General features: G+C 40.2%; 3 long non-coding RNA genes across 4 annotated transcripts; all 3 read right to left on the bottom strand.

The window, feature by feature from the left end:
- Positions 1-3,386: 3,386 nt before the first annotated feature.
- LOC109198107 (uncharacterized) lies at positions 3,387-4,835 on the bottom strand. Of its 2 annotated transcripts, none has more exons than XR_002059083.1 (4): positions 4,513-4,814; positions 4,327-4,363; positions 3,912-4,001; positions 3,387-3,699 (listed from the first exon to the last, which is right to left on the bottom strand). It is a non-coding gene; the product is annotated as an uncharacterized LOC109198107 (long non-coding RNA). The 2 variants fall into 2 exon arrangements; XR_002059084.2 differs by lacking the exon at positions 3,387-3,699 and having other exon boundaries at positions 3,710-4,001; positions 4,513-4,590; positions 4,709-4,835.
- Positions 4,836-14,824: 9,989 nt separating this feature from the next.
- Positions 14,825-16,287, bottom strand: LOC102080777 (uncharacterized). Its single transcript, XR_002059081.2, has 5 exons — positions 16,159-16,287; positions 15,965-16,042; positions 15,771-15,809; positions 15,353-15,443; positions 14,825-15,139 (listed from the first exon to the last, which is right to left on the bottom strand). It is a non-coding gene; the product is annotated as an uncharacterized LOC102080777 (long non-coding RNA).
- Positions 16,288-23,548: 7,261 nt separating this feature from the next.
- Positions 23,549-24,485, bottom strand: LOC109198106 (uncharacterized). Its single transcript, XR_002059082.2, has 4 exons — positions 24,359-24,485; positions 24,164-24,241; positions 23,970-24,008; positions 23,549-23,643 (listed from the first exon to the last, which is right to left on the bottom strand). It is a non-coding gene; the product is annotated as an uncharacterized LOC109198106 (long non-coding RNA).
- Between the last annotated feature and the right edge of the window lie 2,595 nt (positions 24,486-27,080).

Raw genomic sequence — 27,080 nt, 5'->3', positions numbered from 1 at the left:
CATAAGTACCATTCACAGAGAGTTGGGGAATGGCTGCAATCACAGCGTTGTAAGATGGTGACAGATGTACCCTTAGCCCCTCCTCGATTCAGAGATGGTCTTTCCCTTTTCATGTAAATGGCCCTCCTTGACTCTGCGCTCAAACCAGCGTTCCTCCCTGTCCAGGATGTTACATCCTCATCATTGAAAGAGTGTCCACTGGCCTGTAGGTGTGAATAGACTGCAGAGTCCTGGCCTGATGAGGTTGCTCTTCTGTGTTGTGCCATCGCTTCGCTAGAGTTGTTTGGTTCCCCGATGTATAATCCTGGCAATCCTCCTGGCACTTAACAGCGTACACTATGTTACTCTGTTTGTGTCGGGGACCCCGATCCTTGGGTGGACCAGTTTTTGGCGCAGCGTATTTTGGGGTTTAAAAGCTGCAGAGACCCAGTTTTAGAAAAAATGCTTCTCAACTGCTCCGATACTCCTGACACATATGGGATCACTACAGGTTTTCGCTTGGCAGCGGTTTCCTTCTCTTCCTGGATCGGCTGGAGCTTTCTTTAGGTGTCTTTCCAGCTTTGACAGAAGTCCAGCTGGGATAACCACATTTACTCAGGGCCTTCTTGATGTGCTGTTCTTCTGCCTCCCTGGCTGCTGTGTCAGTGGGGATGGTGTTCGCTCTGTGTTGTAGTGTCCTGATGACACCCAGTTTGTGTCCAGTGAATGATGAGAGTCAAAACCTTAGATACTGATCCGTATGCATAGATTTACGGTACACGTCAGCTTTTAGATGTCCCATTACTGATGGAAATCTCACAGTCTAAGAAGGCTAACCTGCCACTTTTCATATCCTCCCTGGTGAATTTGATGTGTCGGTCCGCCGAGTTAACGTGATCCGTGAATTGTGGTACGTCCTGAGATTTGATTTTCAACCAGGTGTCATCCACATATCTGAACCAATGGCTTGGTGGTGTTCCAGGGTAGGATAGCAAAGCTCTCTTTTCCACTTCTTCCATGTACAAATTGGCCACAATGGGTGAAACTGGGGAGCCCATGGCACACCCATGTTTCTGCCTGTAGAACTGACCCTTGTATGTGAAGTAGATGGACTGAAGACACAGTTCCAAAAGCAAACACACTTGGTCGATGCTGAGAGTGGTGTCATCCTGTAATCTCTTACGGACTACCTCCAACGTTTCCGTGACGGGATCAGTGTTCTTTGATCAGTGGGTTTTGGTCAGTGGTTTTTGATCAATGGTCATGAGAATTTGCATAATTATAATTAAGGAATTGAACCAACAGCCCATTGTTCCTTCAGTGGGCTGGTTTCAGTCCTTATGCAAATGTACTGTTTATAAGATTTGGGGAAACCTGCAGTCAGCTGAGACTGAAAAAGTCACTTGGATGAGTGATGAAACGTTTCTCCACAAAACGCTACGTCCAGATGAAACAGAATCAACTTTTTGGAGATATCTAGAGAAAGGTACAAGCTATTTTGAAACACTAAAATAACAACTTCATGATGGCAGGATACAATGTATTTATTAAAGGTCAAAGTAATGGTTTTGTATCTTGATTTATTTTAAAACTCATTCATGTATTAATGTTTCACATTAACACTAAGCAGAGGTTATTGTTGTTGTCAGACAGGTACATGTGTAAAATGTTAAATACAACAAAAAGCCCGAGCAGAATGAATGAACAAATAAAACATTCACATAGTTGATTTTGTGTTTCGTCAGTGAAGCTGGTGCCCTGTATGACTGAGGTCTATGGAAAAGAACCAGTTTTAGGCATTCACACATGTGACTAGGATGTCTCATGAGCTTCTGAAGCATACAATATAAGGCACCCTGAGGTGGCTGTTTTTGTGATTTGGCACTCTGTGAAAAACACTGAATTGAACGGATACATGGTAACAAGTGAAAGAGGGTGTAATTTATTTTTCACATTACTGTACAGGGAGGATGTAGTCATTGGGACAAACTGAAAATATTTTTAAAAATAGCAAAGTGTCAAAAGGAGGGTCCAGAATATTATGGCAATCAAACAAGTGTGCACATAAATCTCTCTTTCAAACTGACTAAGACTTCATATTTAGGGCAATCACTGCTGATCAGGGCTGTGTCTCTGACTGTGTCTCGGTGGCTCACACTCTGAAGGCAGCAGATTTGATCAGGTCATGATCGCCCCAGAGGTGGATGTCTCAAGACCACTTTTACGTGGTCTTGGTCTTGTCTTGGTCTCGGATCCCTCGGTCTTGCTGTCTCAGATCGACATGGTGGTCGGGAGATTTGGAGTCAACAGTATCCATGACCCACAACGTAACGTTCGATAATGTGTCATGCGCAAAAGCATCAGCTCTAAGAGCCGTGCTTAGAGAGTGCTTTGTAGTGAATCAGAAGAGTCGACTCCCACTGAGCGAGATCCGGCTCCTCACTTAATTTCCTTTCGCTGCTCAGCTCTCACACAGTGGCTCAGTTATGCTCCAATCCCTCCATTTTGTGGCCAATCACATGCGAGGATATAGGATAATATCATTATGTGAAAAATAGAGAGGGTGAGCGACGCGACAGTCAAGTGGAGCGTGCGTCTGTCCTCTCAGTAAGTGAGTGAGACAGTAGACAGCGGTGAGGAGGGCTGTGGAAGTGTATCGCAAAAACACATAAATATGCCTGACACCCGTAAACGAAGCAGCATCTGGCTGCAGTTTAAAGACTTTTTGTCTCGGTCTTGGTCTCGTCTCGACTTTGTCTTGGTCTTGGTTAAGGTGGTCTTGACTACAAGTCTAAATCGCCCTCATTTTATATGCATTTACTGCTGAGGCACAGCAGCCTTTGTCTCTGAGCCAGAGAGAAAGAGCTCCATGGAGTTGTGTAAAATACTGAAATTCTAACCATTTGATAATAAATTGTGAAAACTTTTAATTCAAGCATATTTGTCTACTCTCATAAAACAACACTAGTTACCACTGTAATGCTTTTTTTATGTGTGATAAACAGGAAACTAAGGTGATTGGTCAAAAGTTGGGAGGAAAACCACTGTTCTTCTTATTGTTGTCAAATATGACAACAATGTATTTGTATCAATGAAGACAAAAATAAATGTGTCCTTTGAAAAGGTATTTTATGAGTCCTTTTCTTTTATCATCTGCTTTGTTTACTCGCATATCAAACAGTAGCTGAGATCATTCTGGAAATTATCATTAGACCAACTTATATTAATACTTTTTTCAGGTTATTGTTTAGGATCTTAGTAAATGCTTTGAGCTCAGTCAGATATTAGCAGGTCAGACTTGTTATTTCTATTTAGGTATTTTAAAACGAAGATAGATGAAAAACAAATTTGGTGTTTGGGTTTAGACCAATAAAAAAGGTGACATGTGACAAAGACTCAGAGACCAATTTCATTTAATGCTTAAGAGTTTAATGATGAAGATAATAAGAACAGAAATGAATAGTTTTTGTTATTAAAAGAGACAGTCCGGTCGACTCCAGTTTGTGTCACTTGTTGCTTCATTCTTTATGCAGCACTACAGCGAAAGAAAATAAGTAAAGATGTAAAAGGGGAAACTGATAGTTCAGGGAGTTGGATGAAAGTATTTGCTTCTCTGTCTGATGGACCATTTTCATGGAAGACCAGGAATCATCTTCTTTTCAGAGCCAGACAAAATCGGTATCAGTGGTGAGCGTACATATATTATTCGTTCACGTCTTCCTGTTACACACACAAAGAAAACAATATTAACTGAAACCACAAGACATGTATACTGAGGGAAATATTCAGTATGTTGCATCAACAAAATAACCTGTATACCTTGACAGCACTATACAAATGTGTATTTTGTGTTAATTTGATAAAGAATGGATATTGTTATTAAATATTAAGAGAAAGAAAGAAAGTGGTAAATCAAAAATCATAGTTTTTACCCCCATCGCTTTCTCCATACCCATCGCCATTTAACGCAACGATAAGTTTGCGCCAATACCACAGGATCCTCTTGTCAACAGCTTGCTCTTCTGAAGACAAGCAAATTACACTATAGTAAAAATTTATGAATTTTCTGTATCTGTGAAAACATTTTGTAATATTTTTGTATTTGCATGGTGTTCTTTCTTTTTTTTATTCTATGGACACACAATGAATTTTCAAATGTATACATTTAATTGAATATTTTACGATATTAAACACATAATTTTAGATTTAATTTTCCATTATAATGCATAATATTGAAATAACACAACATTTGTACAACAAACTTGTAGCACATTGATGTGTTGCTGTTCCGTTCAGCGAAACAGAGCTGTGATTATTTTAGTGTGAGTTTTTAAACTGTTGACCAACCTTGTGGATTATCTCTGCCCCACTGCTGCCCGATTTTCTGGAATAAAAATTTAAATTTAAAAGTTAAAATTATATTAGAAAATCAGATCTTGACTTGATTGTTAAATTTCCATTTATTATATTGTACTGTTATTTTATGAATACATACAGACATACACATTATGTACAATAAACTTTAATACTCACGAGCAGTAATGATCAGAGGGATCATTACACAAAGAAACACAAACACAGTCAGCAGCCTCATGGTGATCTTTAATATCTCTGTGAAAAACAGAAGACATCAAGACATCATTAAAAAATAGGATAGAACAGATTTTGTTGCAGACCTTCTGGAGAATATGTAGAATATTTGTAGAGTAGATTTCATTTCAGCACCGACCGATAGCTTCAGCCTTCCAGTGAGAAGGTGCCAAACAGCAGTAAAATCAGTGCTTATATACTGTTTGTTTGACGCTTCAAAAATAGGAATTAACATTGAAAAAACCGACACGTGTATCATGTGATTCATGCTGGACAGACTTTCACTGCACCTATTTATTTCTTCATCAAAATAATTCCTCATACTCACTACTTTTCTTTGGCTGCCCACTTAACTTTAAACCGACTAGTTGACAAAGTGTCTCCACAGAGTATAACTACATGATATTTCATGTGTTTAATTAGGATTTTATATGTTTTGTAACAAAATAATAATAAGCATCATATTAAAGGCATGATGCTTTGGTGTTCCCATTGAGAGGCTACAGAAAGTAGCCAGGGAAAGGGACGTAGGGCTTCTCTGTGTAGGCTGCTGCTCCCATGACCTGGCTCTGGATAAGCAGAAGAAAATGGATGAGTGGATGTCAGGTTAGGATCCCTGGGTTTTGGACCCTACTTTTGAGTTTTGTGCGTTGACCTTCTGGGGTGGTGAAAATGTTTTATGTTTAGGTTTTGTTCCTTGTCTCTTTGGTGAACAGGGTAGTCAGCTTGTTGTCTTGTCATTTCTTAGTATCATTCTTGTAGCCTGTTTAATGTTTTTGTGTTATATCCTAGTACTGCAGCTTCTGTATTCCTGGGCTGGCCAATATTTAGTTTCGAGATTACTTCGTTGTTGTGTTATAGTTTGTATAGGTTATACATTTGTTAAAGTTTATTTTATACACACAATTTTTTGATACTTTTGTATTTTCCATTTTTTCTTCCCGTTTAAGAAAAAAGAGAAATGAATCCAGCCACAATTGTGATCTATAGTGAGAGTAGACAGAATACATGTGTGAAGGAGCGGAAGATAGGTATGACAGTGAAAATGCAAGGAGTAGAGTAGTGATGGTAGATCAGTGTAAATGCATGAAGTGAACCATACGGAGCAAGAAAGTCCAAAAGAGAGGTGAAGTGACAGTGAAGTGACACCCTCTCTTCATTTAAGATGTGTGTTTTCTGGTGTTTTGAAATTCACAAGTCTTGTGAAATAATGTGTGACCTTCAGTTTTGAACAATGTTTCAAAAGCTGTTGCTTCTCCAAACTATAACCAAGGCTGTTGGCTAACTGATGATAATCATGATAATGAGTTTATCTCCAAGTCAAACTCAGTCATGGTCTTCTGTACGTGTTTTATGGTTAAGAAACCATAAGAGAAAATTAACATCCACCAAGCATCTGACATTCATCACCAATGTTTTCAACATGTTTGTTTTTGACCACATGAAACACTCAGTGTTTCGAAGAAATCCACAAACCCTCATTAATAATGTCTTATTCAGCCGAGATAACAAATGAAGCTTTTTATGTCAAATGTGGTTATAAAATGTAGTTTAAGAACATGAGTTGAATCAGACTCATGTGGTAGGCTTACTGCTGTGTAAGCAGCTTGTTGGTTACATGCTTATAAAGGTGAAGCATGAAGTTAGGTTTAATACTGATCAGGCATTCACAAATATTTATGTTAACATGTTAAGCATTCAATCGCTCCAATCTTCCATCTGTACATGTTTGTGCATGTGTTTGTTTTTGTGCAGAAACAGGGCTTCCCACCCTCGGTCTCAATGGTCATATGAGCGATCAAACACCTGTCCTTAATGTCCCTGTTTGGAAGCAACTGCTTAAGGTGGTGGCTCATCTTCAGTCTTTGCTGGATGACTGAAAAACTATAAATAAGTTAATGAAAGCCTCGCTTCTCTGCCTGTGTGACTGTTTGTCTGCCTCTTTGAGAAGTGTTTTAAAAGAGTGATTGTGTGGAGAAATTATACTGTTGGAATTTGGACTTTCACTAATGTTTACTTTGTGGATTGTTGTAAATAAACACACTGAACATGTAGATTGAGTCCTGCAAATGATGGGATGTTCATAAGCCACACTTTGCCCTCCCTCGTATCTCATCCAGACTGTGGCCGGATTTATGCTTTCAAATACAGCAAGCATTCCTATATTCTACCATAATGGAATATTAGGAAGTAAAAAATTAAGAAATAGCACCTAAATATTTCTAGAGCTCTATGCTAAAATGCAAAGTATAGACTAAGAATGTCTGTTCAGTAATATAAAATTATCTAGAGAAAGGTCTTGATGCATTCTCAATCATCCAGGAAAGTAAATCTCCAAAAAGTTGAATCTGTTCATCTGGACGTAGCGTTTTGTGGGAGAAACGTTTCGTCACTCATCCAAGTGACTTCTTCAGTCTCAGCTGACTGCAGTTTCCCCAAATCTTATAAACAGTACATTTGCATAATGACTGACACCAGCCCACTGATGGAACAATGGCCTGGGAGATCAGTTCCTTAATCTAATTATGCAAATTCTCATGACCATTGATCAACAACCACTGACCAAAACCCATTGATCAAAGCCCACTGATCAATGGCTAGGGATGGGTATTGTTTTGGTTTTATCCGATACCAGTACCAAACCGATACTTTTGAAACGGTGCCGGTGCTTAAACGGTTCTCGAACCGGTGCTTAAAGAATGAAGAACATGCACTTTGTCCAAAAACCTCTCATGTTTAGCTGTTTTTTGTAAAAAGATAACAATGTTAGCCTTTCTGCAGCTACAGGGCATATATGGTATCACTCTTGGCTGGAAGCACTGGGAAACACAAACTTTGTCCAAAAACCTCTCATGTTTAGCTGTTTCCCACTTTTTCTTTGGTCATTTTAGCCTTTTTGGCCAGGGTGAAGGGAGTATCTGCCATCAAACAAGAAGACAGCCGCATGTAACTACGACGGTGTTTGCTAGTTCACCTTACATGCATTAATTTAATAACGTGGTTAGGCTACTCAATGTAAATTACACACGAACAACATTAAGCTACTCACACAGAAAAGAACGGCTGCTGCTGCCATCATCATCCGTCATCATTTCTGCTACACTGGCAGGGCTAGAGGCCAGGACTCTCCTCTTCGGGTTTTTGGGGGATGTTGCTAACTCCGGGTCCGATAACAGGCAGCACACCCGCAGTAGATGTGCACGGTGTGAGGTGGGCTATTTGGGCAAGCTATCAAATACGGCGCATTTCTCGGCTTTTAAAAAATGCTATACATCGCCAGGTGTTTCATCAGATTCGAGGAGTTACCTCCTTTGCACAGTATCAGCTTAAAGCACTTGTTGCAGGCTGCTGAGTTTGCATCTTTTGTTGTGAAGTACAGCCAGACTTTTGACCGCTTCGCCTTGGGCATTTTTAATCTGTAGCTCTGCTCTAAAAGAACGTACGTACCTGGGCCCGCCTACTACGCTTGCAAAGGTAAAATGATTGGCTAGAATCCAAGCTGTATGACATCTCAGGAAAAAAAAAGCACCGAAATAAAGCACCGAAATAAATGTTATGATTTAATGTTGTCAGTGTTTTGTTTTATGTTATGTTTAAGGATTTGTTCTCGTTTCCTGTTTTATTGTGAAGGTCTGCGTCTCATGTGAGTGTGTTAAGTTTTACCTCTGTCTCGTCTTGTTGATTATTCCCAGCTGTGTTCCCCACCTGTGTGCAATCTCCCTGTGTTTTCCTGTGTGTATTTAAGTCGCGTCCTCTGTCTTTGTAGTTTGGCTGGTCCGTCTGTGTATCCACCATGTCTCATCCGTGTGTTTCCCTGCTCCCCAACCGTCATCTGTTTTCTGCTCGCGGTTATTTGTGTTCAGGTTTGTGTTTCTGTTCAGGGTCAGTAGATTAGTTTTCCCAGTATAGTTTAGTTCTCCGTTCACCATTTTGTCCATCTCTTTGTTGTGTTTGCCTTAGTGGCACCAGCCATTTTTAGCCGACCTGGTTGTCCATTTTAAGATAAAGCCTCTTCTCATCCCACAATCTGGTATTCATCTTCTTTTATGTTGCGGCTATGAGCCGGGTCGTAACAGAATTGGGGCTCGTCCGGGATCCGTCTGTCTTCGCTGGAGGGTCCAAGGGACCGCTTCAGCGTTCGTCTGTCTTCGCTGGAAGGTCCGAGGGACCGCTTCAGCCTTCTGTCTTCGCTGGAGGGTCCAAGGGGCCTGTCCGGCCTGCATTCGTCTCCGCTGGAGGGTCCGAGGGGCCTGTCCAGCCTTCGTCCGTCTCCGCTGGAGGGTCCGAGGGACCGCTTCAGCAATCGTCCCTCTTCGCTGGAGGGTCCGAGGGGCCTGTCCAGCCAACATTCGTCTTCGCTGGAGGGTCCAAGGGGCCTGTCCAGCCTTCGTTCGTCTCCGCTGGAGGGTCCAAGGGGCCTATCCAGCCTTCGTCCGTCTCCGCTTCAGCCATTCGTCTTCGCTGGAAGAGCCCGTCCAGCCATTCGTCTTCGCTGGTCATGAATCACACATTTTCATTTGGGGTTAAATGTTTGATTTTGGGTGGGGGGAAATGTTATGATTTAATGTTGTCAGTGTTTTGTTTTATGTTATGTTTAAGGATTTGTTCTCGTTTCCTGTTTTATTGTGAAGGTCTGCTTCTCATGTGAGTGTGTTAAGTTTTACCTCTGTCTCGTCTTGTTGATTATTCCCAGCTGTGTTCCCCACCTGTGTGCAATCCCCCTGTGTTTTCCTGTGTGTATTTAAGTCGCGTCCTCTGTCTTTGTAGTTTGGCTGGTCCGTCTGTGTATCCACCATGTCTCATCCGTGTGTTTCCCTGCTGCCCAACCGTCATCTGTTTTCTGCTCGCGGTTATTTGTGTTCAGGTTTGTGTTTCTGTTCAGGGTCAGTAGATTAGTTTTCCCAGTATACAGGGAGTGCAGAATTATTAGGCAAGTTGTATTTTTGAGGAATAATTTTATTATTGAACAACAACCATGTTCTCAATGAACCCAAAAAACTCATTAATATCAAAGCTGAATGTTTTTGGAAGTAGTTTTTAGTTTGTTTTTAGTTTTAGCTATTTTAGGGGGATATCTGTGTGTGCAGGTGACTATTACTGTGCATAATTATTAGGCAACTTAACAAAAAACAAATATATACCCATTTCAATTATTTATTTTTACCAGTGAAACCAATATAACATCTCCACATTCACAAATATACATTTCTGACATTCAAAAACCAAACAAAAACAAATCAGAGACCAATATAGCCACCTTTCTTTGCAAGGACACTCAAAAGCCTGCCATCCATGGATTCTGTCAGTGTTTTGATCTGTTCACCATCAACATTGCGTGCAGCAGCAACCACAGCCTCCCAGACACTGTTCAGAGAGGTGTACTGTTTTCCCTCCTTGTAAATCTCACATTTGATGATGGACCACAGGTTCTCAATGGGGTTCAGATCAGGTGAACAAGGAGGCCATGTCATTAGTTTTTCTTCTTTTAAACCCTTTCTTGCCAGCCACGCTGTGGAGTACTTGGATGCGTGTGATGGAGCATTGTCCTGCATGAAAATCATGTTTTTCTTGAAGGATGCAGACTTCTTCCTGTACCACTGCTTGAAGAAGGTGTCTTCCAGAAACTGGCAGTAGGACTGGGAGTTGAGCTTGACTCCATCCTCAACCCGAAAAGGCCCCACAAGCTCATCTTTGATGATACCAGCCCAAACCAGTACTCCACCTCCACCTTGCTGGCGTCTGAGTGGGACTGGAGCTCTCTGCCCTTTACCAATCCAGCCACGGGCCCATCCATCTGGCCCATCAAGACTCACTCTCATTTCATCAGTCCATAAAACCTTAGAAAAATCAGTCTTGAGATATTTCTTGGCCCAGTCTTGACGTTTCAGCTTGTGTGTCTTGTTCAGTGGTGGTCGTCTTTCAGCCTTTCTTACCTTGGCCATGTCTCTGAGTATTGCACACCTGGTGCTTTTGGGCACTCCAGTGATGTTGCAGCTCTGAAATATGGCCAAACTGGTGGCAAGTGGCATCTTGGCAGCTGCACGCTTGACTTTTCTCAGTTCATGGGCAGTTATTTTGTGCCTTGGTTTTTCCACACGCTTCTTGCGACCCTGTTGACTATTTTGAATGAAACGCTTGATTGTTCGATGATCACGCTTCAGAAGCTTTGCAATTTTAAGACTGCTGCATCCCTCTGCAAGATATCTCACTATTTTTGACTTTTCTGAGCCTGTCAAGTCCTTCTTTTGACCCATTTTGCCAAAGGAAAGGAAGTTGCCTAATAATTATGCACACCTGATATAGGGTGTTGATGTCATTAGAGCACACCCCTTCTCATTACAGAGATGCACATCACCTAATATGCTTAATTGGTAGTAGGCTATCGAGCCTATACAGCTTGGAGTAAGACAACATGCATGAAGAGGATGATGTGGACAAAATACTCATTTGCCTAATAATTCTGCACTCCCTGTAGTTTAGTTCTCCGTTCACCATTTTGTCCATCTCTTTTGTTGTGTTTGCCTTAGTGGCAGCAGCCATTTTTAGCCGACCTGGTTGTCCATTTTAAGATAAAGCCTCTTCTCATCCCACAATCTGGTATTCATCTTCTTTTATGTTGCGGCTATGAGCCGGGTCGTAACATAAAGCACCGAAATAAAGCACCAAAATGTGCGCTGCTTTTCGGTCTGGTTACTACCGTTTATGTCAGAACCATAATGCCATAATGGCACCGGATACCGGTACCCATCCCTATCAATGGCCATAAGTACCATTCACAGAGAGTTGGGGAATGGCTGCAATCACAGCATTGTAAGATGGCGAAAGAGAGAATAGAATAGAATAGAATAGAATAGAATAGAATTCAACTTTATTGTCATTGCACATGTCACAGGTACAGGGCAACGAAATGCAGTTTGCATCCATCCAGAAAGATGTACCCTTAGGCCCCCTCCTTGATTCAGAGATGGTCTTTCCCTTTTCACGTAAATGGCCTCCTTGACTCTGCGCTCAAACCAGCGTTCCTCCCTGTCCAGGATGTGTACATCCTCATCGTTGAAAGAGTGTCCACTGGCCTGTAGGTGTGAATAGACTGCAAAGTCCTGGCCTGATGAGGTTGCTCTTCTGTGTTGTGCCATCCGCTTCACCAGAGGTTGTTTGGTTTCCCTGATGTATAAATCCTGGCAATCCTCCTGGCACTTAACAGCGTACACTATGTTACTCTGTTTGTGTCGGGGGACCCGATCCTTGGGGTGGACCAATTTTTGGCACAGCGTATTTTGGGGTTTAAAAGCCACAGAGACCCGGTGTTTAGAAAAAATGCTTCTCAACTGCTCTGATACTCCTGACACATATGGGATCACTACAGGTTTTCGCTTGGGCAGCGGTTGTCCTTCTCTTCTGGATCGGCTGGAGCTTTCTTTAGGTGTCTTTCCAGCTTTGACAGAAGTCCAGCTGGGATAACCACATTTACTCAGGGCCTTCTTGATGTGCTGTTCTTCTGCCTCCCTGGCTGCTGTGTCAGTGGGGATGGTGTTCGCTCTGTGTTGTAGCGTCCTGATGACACCCAGTTTGTGCTCCAGTGAATGATGAGAGTCAAACCTTAGATACTGATCCGTATGCGTAGGTTTACGGTACACGTCAGCTTTTAGATGTCCCCCATTACTGATGGAAATCTCACAGTCTAAGAAGGCTAACCTGCCACTTTTCATATCCTCCCTGGTGAATTTGATGTGTTGGTCCACCGAGTTAATATGATCCGTGAATTGTGCTACATCCTGAGATTTGATTTTCAACCAGGTGTCATCCACATATCTGAACCAATGGCTTGGTGGTGTCCCAGGGTAGGATAGCAAAGCTCTCTTTTCCACTTCTTCCATGTACAAATTGGCCACAATGGGTGAAACTGGGGAGCCCATGGCACACCCATATTTCTGCCTGTAGAACTGACCCTTGTATGTGAAGTAGATGGACTGAAGACACAGTTCCAAAAGCAAACACACTTGGTCGATGCTGAGAGTGGTGTCATCCTGTAATCTCTTACGGACTACCTCCAACGTTTCCGTGACTGGGATCAGTGGTCTTTGATCAGTGGGTTTTGGTCAGTGGTTGTTGATCAATGGTCATGAGAATTTGAATAATTATGATTAAGGAACTGACCCAACAGCCCATTGTTCCTTCAGTGGGCTGGTTTCAATCATTATGCAAATGTACTGTTTATAAGAGTTGGGGAAACCTGCAGTGAGCTGAGACTGAAGAAGTCACTTGGATGAGTGACGAAACGTTTCTCCCACAAAATGCTACGTCCAGATGAACAGATTCAACTTTTGGAGATATCTAGAGAAAGGTACAAGCTATTTTGAAACACTAAAATAACAAATTCATGATGGCAGGATACAATGTATTTATTAAAGGTCAAAGTAATGGTTTTGTATCTTGATTTATTTTAAAACTCATTCATGTATTTGTGTTTCACATTAACACTAAGCAGAGGTTATTGTTGTTGTCAGACAGGAACATGTGTAAAATGTTAAATACAACAAATAGCCCGAGCAGAATGAATGAACAAATAAAACATTCACATAGTTGATTTTGTGTTTCGTCAGTGAAGCTGGTGCCCTGTATGACTGAGGTCTATGGAAAAGAACCAGTTTTAGGCATTCACACATGTGACTAGGATGTCTCATGAGCTTCTGAAGCATACAATATAAGGCACCCTGAGGTGGCTGTTTTTGTGATTTGGCACTCTATAAAAAACATGGAATTGAACGGATACATGGTAACAAGTGAAAGAGGGTGTAATTTATTTTTCACATTACTGTACAGGGAGGATGTAGTCATTGGGACAAAGTGAAAATATTTTTAAAAATAGCAAAATGTCAAAAGGAGGGTCCAGAATATTATGGCAATCAAACAAGTGTGCACATAAATATCTCTTTCAAACTGACTAAGACTTCATATTTAGGGCAAACACTGCTGATCAGGGCTGTGTCTCTGACTGTGTCTCGGTGGCCCACACTCTGAAGGCAGCAGATTTGATCAGGTCATGATCGCCCTAGAGTTGGATGTCTCAAGACCGGTCTTTTATGTGGTCTTGGTCTTGTCTTGGTCTCGGATCCCTCGGTCTTGCTGTCTCAGATCGACATAGCGGTCGGGAGATTTGGAGTCAACAGTATCCATGACCCACAACGTAATGTTCGATAATGTGTCATGCGCAAAAGCATCAGCTCTAAGAGCCGTGCTTAGAGAGTGCTTTGTAGTGAATCAGAAGAGTCGACTCCCACTGAGCGAGATCCGGCTCCTCACTTAATTTCCTTTCGCTGCTCAGCTCTCACACAGGGGCTCAGTTATGCTCCAATCCCTCCATATTGTGGCCAATCACATGCGAGGATATAGGATAATATCATTATGTGAAAAACAGAGAGGGTGAGCGACGCGACAGTCAAGTGGAGCGTGCGTCTGTCCTCTCAGTAAGTGAGTGAGACAGTAGACAGCGGTGAGGAGGGCTGTGCGAGTGCATCGCAAAAAAACATAAATATGCCTGACACCTGTAAACGAAGCAGCATCTGGCTGCAGTTTAAAGACTTTTTTGTCTCGGTCTTGGTCTCGTCTCGACTTTATCTTGGTCTTGGTTAAGGTGGTCTTGACTACAAGTCTAAATCGCCCTCATTTTATATAGCTGTACTTTGTCCCCCAGCTAGTTGCATTACAGTGGTAACTAGTGTTGTTTTTTATGAGAGTAGACAAATATGCTTGAATTACAAGTTTTCACAATTTATTATCAAATGGTTAGAATTTCAGATTATTTTACACAACTCCATGGAGCTCTTTCTCTCTGGCTCAGAGACAAAGGCTGCTGTGCCTGCTGTGATTGGTCAAAAGTTGGGAGGAAAACCACTGTTCTCCTTATTGTTGTCAAATATGACAACAATGTATTTGTATCAATGAAGACAAAAATAAAATGTGTCCTTTTGAAAAGGTATTTTATGAGTCCTTTTTCTTTTATCATCTGCTTTGTTTACTTGCATATCAAACAGTAGCTGAGATCAATTCTGGAAATTATCATTAGACCAACTTAATATTTTATTCAGGATATTGTTTAGGATCTTAGTAAATGCTTTGAGCTCAGTCAGATATTAGCAGGTCAGACTTGTTATTTTCTATTTAGGTATTTTAAAACGAAGATAGATGAAAAACAAATTTGGTGTTTGGGTTTAGACCAATAAAAAAGGTGACATGTGACAGACTCAGAGACCAATTTCATTTAATGCTTAAGAGTTTAATGATGAAGATAATAAGAACAGAAATGAATAGTTTTTGTTATTAAAAGAGACAGTCCGGTCGACTCCAGTTTGTGTCACTTGTTGCTTCATTCTTTATGCAGCAATACAGCAAAAGAAAATAAGTAAAGATGTAAAAGGGGAAACTGATAGTTCAGGGAGTTGGATGAAAGTATTTGCTTCTCTGTCTGATGGACCATTTTCATGAAAGACCAGGAATCATCTTCTTTTTCAGACCCAGACAAAATCGGTATCAGTGGTGAGCATATATATATTATTCGTTCACGTCTTTCCTGTTTACACACACAAAGAAAACAATATTAACTGAAACCACAAGACATGTATACTGAGGGAAATATTCAGTATGTTGCATCAACAAAATAACCTGTATACCTTGACAGCACTATACAAATGTGTATTTTGTGTTAATTTGATAAAGAATGGATATTGTTATTAAATATTAAGAGAAAGAAAGAAAGTGGTAAATCAAAAATCATAGTTTTTACCCCCATCGCTTTCTCCATACCCATCGCCATTTAACGCAACGATAAGTTTTGCGCCAATACCACAGGATCCTCTTGTCAACAGCTTGCTCTTCTGAAGACAAGCAAATTACACTATAGTAAAAATTTATGAATTTTCTGTATCTGTGAAAACATTTTGTAATATTTTTTGTATTTGCATGGTGTTCTTTCTTTTTTTTATTCTATGGACACACAATGAATTTTCAAATGTATACATTTAATTGAATATTTTACGATATTAAACACATAATTTTAGATTTAATTTTCCATTATAATGCATAATATTGAAATAACACAACATTTGTACAACAAACTTTGTAGCACATTGATGTGTTGCTGTTCCGTTCAGCGAAACAGAGCTGTGATTATTTTAGTGTGAGTTTTTAAACTGTTGACCAACCTTGTGGATTATTCTCTGCCCCACTGCTGCCCGATTTTTCTGGAATAAAAATTTAAATTTAAAAGTTAAAATTATATTAGAAAATCAGATCTTGACTTTGATTGTTAAATTTCCATTTATTATATTGTCCTGTTACTTTTATGAATACATACAGACATACACACACATTATGTACAATAAACTTTAATACTCACGAGCAGTAATGATCAGAGGGACCATTACACAAAGAAACACAAACACGGTCAGCAGCCTCATGGTGATCTTTAATATCTCTGTGAAAACAGAAGACATCAAGACATCATTAAAAATAGGATAGAACAGATTTTGTTGCAGACCTTCTGGAGAATATGTAGAATATTTGTAGAGTAGATTTCATTTCAGCACCGACCGATAGCTTCAGCCGTCCAGTGAGAAGGTGCTAAACAGCACTAAGATCAGTGCTTATATACTGTTTCTTTGACGCTTCAAAAATAGGAATTAACATTCAAAAAACTGACATGTGTATCATGTGATTCATGCTGGACAGACTTTCACTGCACCTATTTATTTCTTCATCAAAATAATTTCCTCATACTGACTACTTCTCCTTTTGGCTGCCCACCTAATTTTAAACCGACTAGTTGACACATTGTCTCCACAGAGTATAACTACATGATATTTCATGTGTTTAATTAGGATTTTATATGTCTTGTACCAAAAAAAACAATAAGCATCATATTAAAGGCATGATGCTTTGGTGTTCCCATTGAGAGGCTACAGAAAGTAGCCAGGGAAAGGGACGTAGGGGCTTCTCTGTGTAGGCTGCTGCTCCCATGACCTGGCTCTGGATAAGCAGAAGAAAATGGATGGGTGGATGTCAGGTTATGATCCCTGGGTTTTGGACCCTACTTTTGAGTTTTGTGCGTTGACCTTCTGGGGTTGTGAAAATGTTTTATGTTTAGGTTTTGTTCCTTGTGTCTTTGGTGAACAGGGTTTTCAGCTTCTTGTCTCGTCATTTGTTAGTATCATTCCTGTAGCCTGTTTAATGTTTTTAGTTATATCCTACTGCTGCAGCTTCTGTATTCCTGGGCTGACCAATATTTAGTTTCCAGATTACTCAGTTGTTGTGTTATAGTTTGTATAGGTTATACATTTATTAAAGTTTATTTTATACACACAATTTTTTGATACTTTTGTATTTTCCATTTTTTCTTCCCGTTGAAGAAAACAAGAGAAATGAATCCAGCCACAACTGTGATCTATAGTGAGAGTAGACAGAATACATGTGTGAAGGAGCGGAAGATAGGTATGACAGTGAAAATGCAAGGAGTAGAGGTAGTGATGGTAGATCAGTGTAAATGCATGAAGTGAACCATAGAGAGCAAGAAAGTCCAAAAGAGAGGTGAAGTGACAGTGAAGTGACACCCTCTCTTCATTTAAGATGTGTGCTTTCTGATGTGTTTTGAAATTCACAAGTCTTGTGAAATAATGTGTGACCTTCAGTTTTGAACAATGTTTCAAAAGCTGTTGCTTCTCCAAACTATAACCAAGGCTGTTGGCCAACTGATGATAGTCATGATAATGAGTTTATCTCCAAGTCAAACTCAGTCATGCTCTTTTCGGTTATTTGTATGTGTTTTATGGTTAAGAAACCATAAGAGAAAATTAACATCCACCAAGCATCTGACATTCATCACCATTGTTTTCAACATGTTTGTCTTTTGACCACATGAAACACTCAGTGTTTTGAAGAAATCCACAAACCCTCATTAATAATGTCTTATTCAGCCGAGATAACAAATGAAGCTTTTTATGTCAAATGTGGTTATAAAATGTAGTTTAAGAACATGAGTTAAATCAGACTTATGAAAAGTTTCCTTTGTGGTAGCCTTACTGCTGTGTAAGCAGCTTGTTGGTTACATGCTTATAAAGGTGAAGCATGAAGTTAGGTTTAATACTGATCAGGCATTCATAAATATTTATGTTAACATGTTAAGCATTCAATCGCTCCTCTCTTCCATCTGTACATGTTTGTGCATGTGTTTGTTTTTGTGCAGAAACAGGGCTTCCCACCCTCGGTCTCCATGGTCATATGAGCGATCACACACCTGTCCTTGATGTCCCTGTTTGGAAGCAACTGCTTAAGGTGGTGGCTCATCTTCAGTCTTTGCTGGATGACTGAAAAACTATAAATAAGTTAGTGAAAGCCTCGCTTCTCTGCCTGTGTGACTGGTTTGGTTCTTTGAGAAGTGTTTTAAAAGAGTGATTGTGTGGAGAAATTATACTGTTGGAATTTGGACCTTCACTAATGTTTACTTTGTGGATTGTTGTAAATAAACACACTGAACATGTAGATTGAGTCCTGCAAATGATGGGATGCTCATAAGCCACACTTTGCCCTCCCTCGTATCTCATCCAGACTGTGGCCGGATTTATGCTACCTAAATATTTCTAGAGCTCTATGCTAAAATGCAAAGTATAGACTAAGAATGGCTGTTCAGTAATATAAAATTATCTAGAGAAAGGTCTTGATGCATTCTCAATCATCCAAGAAAGTAAATCTCCAAAAAGTTGATTCTGTTTCATCTGGACGTAGCATTTTGTGGGAGAAACGTTTCGTCACTCATCCAAGTGACTTCTTCAGTCTCAGCTGACTGCAGGTTTCCCCAAACCTTATAAACAGTACATTTGCATAATGACTGAAACCAGCCCACTGAAGGAACAATGGGCTGGGAGATCAGTTCCTTAATCTAATTATGTAAATTCTCATGACCATTGATCAACAACCACTGACCAAAACCCACTGATCAAAGTCCACTGATCAATGGCTAGGGATGGGTATCGTTTAGGTTTTATCCGATACCAGTACCAAACCGGTACTTTTGAAACGGTGCCGGTGCTTAAACGGTTCTCGAACCGGTGCTTAAAGAATGAAGAACATACACTTTGTCCAAAAACCTCTCATGTTTAGCTGTTTTTTTGTAAAAAGATAACAATGTTAGCCTTTTCTGCAGCTACAGGGCATATATGGTATCACTCTTGGCTGGAAGCACTGGGAAAACACAAACTTTGTCCAAAAACCTCTCATGTTTAGCTGTTTCCCACTTTTTCTTTGGTCATTTTAGCCTTTTTGGCCAGGGTGAAGGGAGTATCTGCCATCAAACAAGAAGACAGCCCCATGTAACTACGACGGTGTTTGCTAGTTCACCTTACATGCATTAATTTAATAACGCTGTTAGGCTACTCAATGTAAATTACACACGAACAACATTAAGCTACTGACCCAGAGAAGAACGGCTGCTGCTGCCATCATCATCCGTCATCATTTCTGCTACACTGGCAGGGCTAGGGGCCAGGACTCTACTCTTCGGGTTCTTGGGGTATGTTGCTAACTCCGGGTCCGATAACAGGCACCACACCCGCAGTAGATGTGCTCGGTGTGAGGTGGGCTATTTGGGCAAGCTATCAAATACGGCGCATTTCTCGACTTTTAAAAAACGTTAAACGTCGCCAGGTGTTTCATCAGATTCGAGGAGTTACCTCCTTTGCACAGTATCAGCTTAAAGCACTTGTTGCTGGCTGCTGAGTTTGCATCTTTTGCTGTGAAGTACAGCCAGACTTTTGACCGCTTCGCCTTGGGCATTTTTAATCTGTAGCTCTGCTCTAAAAGAATGTACGTACCTGGGCCCGCCTACTACGCTTGCAAAGGTAAAATGATTGGCTAGAATCCAAGGTGTATGACATCTCAGGGAAAAAAAGCACCGAAATAAAGCACCAAAATGTGCGCTGCTTTTCCGTCTGGTTACTACCGTTTATGTCAGAACCATAATGCCATAATGGCACCGGATACCGGTACCCATCCCTATCGATGGCCATAAGTACCATTCACAGAGAGTTGGGGAATGGCTGCAATCACAGCGTTGTAAGATGGTGACAGATGTACCCTTAGGCCCCCTCCTCGATTCAGAGATGGTCTTTCCCTTTTCATGTAAATGGCCTCCTTGACTCTGCGCTCAAACCAGCGTTCCTCCCTGTCCAGGATGTGTACATCCTCATCATTGAAAGAGTGTCCACTGGCCTGTAGGTGTGAATAGACTGCAGAGTCCTGGCCTGATGAGGTTGCTCTTCTGTGTTGTGCCATCCGCTTCGCTAGAGGTTGTTTGGTTTCCCCGATGTATAAATCCTGGCAATCCTCCTGGCACTTAACAGCGTACACTATGTTACTCTGTTTGTGTCGGGGGACCCGATCCTTGGGGTGGACCAGTTTTTGGCGCAGCGTATTTTGGGGTTTAAAAGCTGCAGAGACCCAGTTTTTAGAAAAAATGCTTCTCAACTGCTCCGATACTCCTGACACATATGGGATCACTACAGGTTTTCGCTTGGGCAGCGGTTGTCCTTCTCTTCTGGATCGGCTGGAGCTTTCTTTAGGTGTCTTTCCAGCTTTGACAGAAGTCCAGCTGGGATAACCACATTTACTCAGGGCCTTCTTGATGTGCTGTTCTTCTGCCTCCCTGGCTGCTGTGTCAGTGGGGATGGTGTTCGCTCTGTGTTGTAGTGTCCTGATGACACCCAGTTTGTGCTCCAGTGAATGATGAGAGTCAAACCTTAGATACTGATCCGTATGCATAGATTTACGGTACACGTCAGCTTTTAGATGTCCCCCATTACTGATGGAAATCTCACAGTCTAAGAAGGCTAACCTGCCACTTTTCATATCCTCCCTGGTGAATTTGATGTGTCGGTCCGCCGAGTTAACGTGATCCGTGAATTGTGGTACGTCCTGAGATTTGATTTTCAACCAGGTGTCATCCACATATCTGAACCAATGGCTTGGTGGTGTTCCAGGGTAGGATAGCAAAGCTCTCTTTTCCACTTCTTCCATGTACAAATTGGCCACAATGGGTGAAACTGGGGAGCCCATGGCACACCCATGTTTCTGCCTGCAGAACTGACCCTTGTATGTGAAGTAGATGGACTGAAGACACAGTTCCAAAAGCAAACACACTTGGTCGATGCTGAGAGTGGTGTCATCCTGTAATCTCTTACGGACTACCTCCAACGTTTCCGTGACCGGGATCAGTGTTCTTTGATCAGTGGGTTTTGGTCAGTGGTTTTTGATCAATGGTCATGAGAATTTGCATAATTATAATTAAGGAATTGAACCAACAGCCCATTGTTCCTTCAGTGGGCTGGTTTCAGTCCTTATGCAAATGTACTGTTTATAAGATTTGGGGAAACCTGCAGTCAGCTGAGACTGAAAAGTCACTTGGATGAGTGATGAAACGTTTCTCCCACAAAACGCTACGTCCAGATGAAACAGAATCAACTTTTTGGAGATATCTAGAGAAAGGTACAAGCTATTTTGAAACACTAAAATAACAACTTCATGATGGCAGGATACAATGTATTTATTAAAGGTCAAAGTAATGGTTTTGTATCTTGATTTATTTTAAAACTCATTCATGTATTAATGTTTCACATTAACACTAAGCAGAGGTTATTGTTGTTGTCAGACAGGTACATGTGTAAAATGTTAAATACAACAAAAAGCCCGAGCAGAATGAATGAACAAATAAAACATTCACATAGTTGATTTTGTGTTTCGTCAGTGAAGCTGGTGCCCTGTATGACTGAGGTCTATGGAAAAGAACCAGTTTTAGGCATTCACACATGTGACTAGGATGTCTCATGAGCTTCTGAAGCATACAATATAAGGCACCCTGAGGTGGCTGTTTTTGTGATTTGGCACTCTGTGAAAAACACTGAATTGAACGGATACATGGTAACAAGTGAAAGAGGGTGTAATTTATTTTTCACATTACTGTACAGGGAGGATGTAGTCATTGGGACAAACTGAAAATATTTTTAAAAATAGCAAAGTGTCAAAAGGAGGGTCCAGAATATTATGGCAATCAAACAAGTGTGCACATAAATCTCTCTTTCAAACTGACTAAGACTTCATATTTAGGGCAATCACTGCTGATCAGGGCTGTGTCTCTGACTGTGTCTCGGTGGCTCACACTCTGAAGGCAGCAGATTTGATCAGGTCATGATCGCCCCAGAGGTGGATGTCTCAAGACCACTTTTACGTGGTCTTGGTCTTGTCTTGGTCTCGGATCCCTCGGTCTTGCTGTCTCAGATCGACATGGTGGTCGGGAGATTTGGAGTCAACAGTATCCATGACCCACAACGTAACGTTCGATAATGTGTCATGCGCAAAAGCATCAGCTCTAAGAGCCGTGCTTAGAGAGTGCTTTGTAGTGAATCAGAAGAGTCGACTCCCACTGAGCGAGATCCGGCTCCTCACTTAATTTCCTTTCGCTGCTCAGCTCTCACACAGTGGCTCAGTTATGCTCCAATCCCTCCATTTTGTGGCCAATCACATGCGAGGATATAGGATAATATCATTATGTGAAAATAGAGAGGGTGAGCGACGCGACAGTCAAGTGGAGCGTGTGTCTGTCCTCTCAGTAAGTGAGTGAGACAGTAGACAGCGGTGAGGAGGGCTGTGGAAGTGTATCGCAAAAACACATAAATATGCCTGACACCCGTAAACGAAGCAGCATCTGGCTGCAGTTTAAAGACTTTTTGTCTCGGTCTTGGTCTCGTCTCGACTTTGTCTTGGTCTTGGTTAAGGTGGTCTTGACTACAAGTCTAAATCGCCCTCATTTTATATGCATTTACTGCTGAGGCACAGCAGCCTTTGTCTCTGAGCCAGAGAGAAAGAGCTCCATGGAGTTGTGTAAAATAATCTGAAATTCTAACCATTTGATAATAAATTGTGAAAACTTTTAATTCAAGCATATTTGTCTACTCTCATAAAAAACAACACTAGTTACCACTGTAATGCTTTTTTTATGTGTGATAAACAGGAAACTAAGTTGATTGGTCAAAAGTTGGGAGGAAAACCACTGTTCTTCTTATTGTTGTCAAATATGACAACAATGTATTTGTATCAATGAAGACAAAAATAAAATGTGTCCTTTTGAAAAGGTATTTTATGAGTCCTTTTTCTTTTATCATCTGCTTTGTTTACTCGCATATCAAACAGTAGCTGAGATCAATTCTGGAAATTATCATTAGACCAACTTAATATTAATACTTTTTCAGGTTATTGTTTAGGATCTTAGTAAATGCTTTGAGCTCAGTCAGATATTAGCAGGTCAGACTTGTTATTTTCTATTTAGGTATTTTAAAACGAAGATAGATGAAAAACAAATTTGGTGTTTGGGTTTAGACCAATAAAAAGGTGACATGTGACAGACTCAGAGACCAATTTCATTTAATGCTTAAGAGTTTAATGATGAAGATAATAAGAACAGAAATGAATAGTTTTTGTTATTAAAAGAGACAGTCCGGTCGACTCCAGTTTGTGTCACTTGTTGCTTCATTCTTTATGCAGCACTACAGCGAAAGAAAATAAGTAAAGATGTAAAAGGGGAAACTGATAGTTCAGGGAGTTGGATGAAAGTATTTGCTTCTCTGTCTGATGGACCATTTTCATGGAAGACCAGGAATCATCTTCTTTTTCAGAGCCAGACAAAATCGGTATCAGTGGTGAGCGTATATATATTATTCGTTCACGTCTTTCCTGTTTACACACACAAAGAAAACAATATTAACTGAAACCACAAGACATGTATACTGAGGGAAATATTCAGTATGTTGCATCAACAAAATAACCTGTATACCTTGACAGCACTATACAAATGTGTATTTTGTGTTAATTTGATAAAGAATGGATATTGTTATTAAATATTAAGAGAAAGAAAGAAAGTGGTAAATCAAAAATCATAGTTTTTACCCCATCGCTTTCTCCATACCCATCGCCATTTAACGCAACGATAAGTTTTGCGCCAATACCACAGGATCCTCTTGTCAACAGCTTGCTCTTCTGAAGACAAGCAAATTACACTATAGTAAAAATTTATGAATTTTCTGTATCTGTGAAAACATTTTGTAATATTTTTTGTATTTGCATGGTGTTCTTTCTTTTTTTTATTCTATGGACACACAATGAATTTTCAAATGTATACATTTAATTGAATATTTTACGATATTAAACACATAATTTTAGATTTAATTTCCATTATAATGCATAATATTGAAATAACACAACATTTGTACAACAAACTTTGTAGCACATTGATGTGTTGCTGTTCCGTTCAGCGAAACAGAGCTGTGATTATTTTAGTGTGAGTTTTTAAACTGTTGACCAACCTTGTGGATTATTCTCTGCCCCACTGCTGCCCGATTTTTCTGGAATAAAAATTTAAATTTAAAAGTTAAAATTATATTAGAAAATCAGATCTTGACTTTGATTGTTAAATTTCCATTTATTATATTGTACTGTTATTTTTATGAATACATACAGACATACACACACATTATGTACAATAAACTTTAATACTCACGAGCAGTAATGATCAGAGGGATCATTACACAAAGAAACACAAACACGGTCAGCAGCCTCATGGTGATCTTTAATATCTCTGTGAAAACAGAAGACATCAAGACATCATTAAAAAATAGGATAGAACAGATTTTGTTGCAGACCTTCTGGAGAATATGTAGAATATTTGTAGAGTAGATTTCTTTTCAGCACCGACCGATAGCTTCAGCCTTCCAGTGAGAAGGTGCTAAACAGCAGTAAGATCAGTGCTTATATACTGTTTGTTTGACGCTTCAAAAATAGGAATTAACATTGAAAAAACCGACACGTGTATCATGTGATTCATGCTGGACAGACTTTCACTGCACCTATTTATTTCTTCATCAAAATAATTTCCTCATACTGACTACTTCTTCTTTTGGCTGCCCACTTAACTTTAAACCGACTAGTTGACAAAGTGTCTCCACAGAGTATAACTACATGATATTTCATGTGTTTAATTAGGATTTTATATGTTTTGTAACAAAATAATAATAAGCATCATATTAAAGGCATGATGCTTTGGTGTTCCCATTGAGAGGCTACAGAAAGTAGCCAGGGAAAGGGACGTAGGGGCTTCTCTGTGTAGGCTGCTGCTCCCATGACCTGGCTCTGGATAAGCAGAAGAAAATGGATGAGTGGATGTCAGGTTAGGATCCCTGGGTCTTGGACCCTACTTCTGAGTTTTTGCGCATTGACCTTCTGGGTTGTGAAAATGTTTTATGTTTAGGTTTTGTTCCTTGTGTCTTTGGTGAACAGGGTAGTCAGCTTGTTGTCTTGTCATTTCTTAGTATCATTCTTGTAGCCTGTTTAATGTTTTTGTGTTATATCCTAGTACTGCAGCTTCTGTATTCCTGGGCTGGCCAATATTTAGTTTCGAGATTACTTCGTTGTTGTGTTATAGTTTGTATAGGTTATACATTTGTTAAGTTTATTTTATACACACAATTTTTTGATACTTTTGTATTTTCCATTTTTTCTTCCCGTTTAAGAAAAAAGAGAAATGAATCCAGCCACAATTGTGATCTATAGTGAGAGTAGACAGAATACATGTGTGAAGGAGCGGAAGATAGGTATGACAGTGAAAATGCAAGGAGTAGAGGTAGTGATGGTAGATCAGTGTAAATGCATGAAGTGAACCATACGGAGCAAGAAAGTCCAAAAGAGAGGTGAAGTGACAGTGAAGTGACACCTCTCTTCATTTAAGATGTGTGTTTTCTGGTGTTTTGAAATTCACAGTCTTGTGAAATAATGTGTGACCTTCAGTTTTGAACAATGTTTCAAAAGCTGTTGCTTCTCCAAACTATAACCAAGGCTGTTGGCTAACTGATGATAATCATGATAATGAGTTTATCTCCAAGTCAAACTCAGTCATGGTCTTCTGTACGTGTTTTATGGTTAAGAAACCATAAGAGAAAATTAACATCCACCAAGCATCTGACATTCATCACCAATGTTTTCAACATGTTTGTTTTTGACCACATGAACACTCAGTGTTTCGAAGAAATCCACAAACCCTCATTAATAATGTCTTATTCAGCCGAGATAACAAATGAAGCTTTTTATGTCAAATGTGGTTATAAAATGTAGTTTAAGACATGAGTTGAATCAGACTCATGTGGTAGGCTTACTGCTGTGTAAGCAGCTTGTTGGTTACATGCTTATAAAGGTGAAGCATGAAGTTAGGTTTAATACTGATCAGCATTCCAAATATTTATGTAACATGTTAAGCATTCAATCGCTCCAATCTTCCATCTGTACATGTTTGTGCATGTGTTTGTTTTGTGCAGAAACAGGGCTTCCCACCCTCGGTCTCAATGGTCATATGAGCGATCAACACCTGTCCTGATGTCCCTGTTTGGAGCAACTGCTTAAGGTGTGGCTCATCTTCAGTCTTTGCTGGATGACTGAAAACTATAATAAGTTAATGAAAGCCTCGCTTCTCTGCCTGTGTGACTGGTTGTCTGCCTCTTGAGAGTGTTTTAAAGAGTGATTGTGTGGAGAAATTATACTGTTGGATTTGGACCTTCACTAATGTTTACTTGTGGATTGTTGTAATAAACACACTGAACATGTAGATTGAGTCCTGCAATGATGGGATGTTCATAGCCACACTTGCCCTCCTCGTATCTCATCCAGACTGTGGCGGATTTATGCTTCAATACAGCAAGCATTCCTATATTCTACCATAATGGAATATTGGAAGTAAAAATTAGAAATAGCACTAAATATTTCTAGAGCTCTATGCTAAAATGCAAAGTATAGACTAAGATGTCTGTTCAGTAATATAAATTATCTAGAGAAAGGTCTTGATGCATTCTCAATCATCCAGGAAAGTAATCTCCAAAAGTTGAATCTGTTCATTGGACGTAGCGTTTGTGGGAGAAAGTTTCGTCACTCATCCAAGTGACTTCTTCAGTCTCACTGACTGCAGTTTCCCCAAATCTTATAAACAGTACATTGCATAATGACTGACCAGCCCACTGATGGAACAATGGCCTGGGAGATCAGTTCTTAATCTTAATTATGCAAATTCTCTGACCATGATCAACAACCACTGACAAAACCCATTGATCAAGCCACTGATCAATGGCTAGGGATGGGTATTGTTTTGGTTTTATCCGATACCAGTACCAAACCGATATTTGAAACGGTGCCGGTGCTTAAACGTTCTCGAACCGGTGCTTAAAGAATGAAGAACATGCACTTTGTCCAAAAACCTCTCATGTTTAGCTTTTTTTGTAAAAAGATAACAATGTTACCTTTTCTGCAGCTACAGGGCATATATGGTATCACTCTTGGCTGGAAGCACTGGGAAAACACAAACTTTGTCCAAAAAACCTCTCATGTTTAGCTGTTTCCCACTTTTTCTTTGGTCATTTTAGCCTTTTTGGCCAGGG

Source organism: Oreochromis niloticus, unplaced genomic scaffold (genome assembly GCF_001858045.2).
Source record: "Oreochromis niloticus isolate F11D_XX unplaced genomic scaffold, O_niloticus_UMD_NMBU tig00000995_pilon, whole genome shotgun sequence".
NCBI classification, from domain to species: Eukaryota; Metazoa; Chordata; class Actinopteri; order Cichliformes; family Cichlidae; genus Oreochromis; species Oreochromis niloticus.
This window is presented reverse-complemented; position numbering and strand designations above follow the sequence as displayed.